The 1,683-nt window shown below is 32.3% G+C and overlaps 2 non-coding genes across 2 annotated transcripts; both read right to left on the bottom strand.

Moving 5' to 3' along the window:
• Positions 1-752: 752 nt before the first annotated feature.
• LOC138888863 (small nucleolar RNA snoR69Y) lies at positions 753-850 on the bottom strand. Its single transcript, XR_011406434.1, has one exon. It is a non-coding gene; the product is annotated as a small nucleolar RNA snoR69Y (small nucleolar RNA).
• An 83-nt stretch (positions 851-933) lies between these two features.
• Positions 934-1,017, bottom strand: LOC138888865 (small nucleolar RNA U30). Its single transcript, XR_011406436.1, has one exon. It is a non-coding gene; the product is annotated as a small nucleolar RNA U30 (small nucleolar RNA).
• Between the last annotated feature and the right edge of the window lie 666 nt (positions 1,018-1,683).

Below are 1,683 nucleotides of genomic sequence, written 5' to 3'. Positions count from 1 at the left end.
ACCACAAATAGTTTAAGGTTGTAACTAATAATCCGTGCCTTTTACTTTTGGTTCTTCAATTGACAATAGTTTTTCCTTTGGATTTCTTTTTACCCCTCCGGTACAATATGCAAAATAGAAGGATGAAAATTTATCCGAAACCAGTAAAAGTTGGGTCAATTTAATTATTCTTGAAAATAATCTTTAAACTAGTGATATATCATAAGACATAACATGGAACTGCAAACAAAAATAAACCGTGGCTTGAAAACTTCGTATCACAACCACTTTAAAATCAACCATGATATAACTCAAAATTAATAAGTAATGTTTTCTAGTTGATTTTTTATTTTCGGACTGCCTGATATTTTCAGTTTCAACTATTACAAAAAATTTAACTTCATCCTTCCCACGAATTAAAGTAACAAAAGTCTCATAGAAATTAACAGATAAAATTAGACAAGCAAACAGACGTATTCTACTGGCTATGCCGAAAGAGAAAACACGTCCTACAATAGCAAGAACAAGCAAAGTTAGAAGCCAACGAATATCTTCCAATTTCATTGACCATTATCGATAAACAGATCACGGTAGACAAACTGAGCATTCAAGATAGTTAGACCTTACATTCAAAAATAACTAAGAAAAATGGATGGACTATAAGTAAATCTTTGCCCAATAATATCGATTGTGAATAGATTAAAACAGAAAAGGATACTCTTTTCGAAAAAAGGTCAAAATGCAAAAGAAAAAAAAGGAAAATCAGAGAAAGAGGCGACGCTCAGATGTGTTGGAAAAAGAATATAATCCAGGACCTTCATTAAAGGTCTCATAGAGCTGGGATTAGATGATTGTCATCACTGCAATCGCACCCCTTACCAAAACAAAGATAAAAACAAAAAAATAAATTACAAATATTTTTTCATATATAAATTAAGAATTAAAAACAAAAGTGCTCAGACTATTAAGAATGGATAGAGAGATTTTCCTCATAAATCATCAGATTAACGAGATTTTTCAATATTCATCATCATCGCACCTCCTTTATAATTTTCAATCAAAGCTAATTACATTATCACATCACAGTACATACAACGTATGATGAATGTATGTATATGACGTAAATGCTCATACAACCAAAACAAGCAACAAAAAGAATAGCCTAGATTGAAACTTACAGAGTCTAATGGCTAATTCGGCGCTCACTTCGACTTAGGGTTTTCTACTGCTATTTATAGATGAGGAGAAGAACGGGTCTAGGGCTATTTACATAATTGCCCTCGTAGTTATTCATATGAGGCCTAAAAGTTGTAAAAACAGTAGTATCAGTCCTGAAGTTAAACAAAATTACTGCTTATATTACCTTTTCTTGCAAAAAGGAAGTTCGACCCATTATGGCTAGGTGCCCAAAGACATGTAAAAAAAAATGGTGCGACTTGTACTTGTGTCACTTTGTTATGTCGGTTCCCAAACTTATCATTTTGCTAATTAAACACTTACGCTCGTTCAAATCGTGTATAATAAACACTTATCACAAAAGGCTACCATAGCGTGTAATACAATCTAACGTCATGTCACTACTAGTGCCATATAGGAAAATAAGCAATTAAAAAATAGGACTGGTCACCCAAACCTAATATTTTCTGTCATTTTACACCTTATGGATTATTCCACGACATTGTTTATTTTCTCAGAAAGTATTTC

This window comes from Nicotiana sylvestris, chromosome 3, assembly GCF_000393655.2.
Source record: "Nicotiana sylvestris chromosome 3, ASM39365v2, whole genome shotgun sequence".
Classification (NCBI taxonomy): Eukaryota; Viridiplantae; Streptophyta; class Magnoliopsida; order Solanales; family Solanaceae; genus Nicotiana; species Nicotiana sylvestris.
This window is presented reverse-complemented; position numbering and strand designations above follow the sequence as displayed.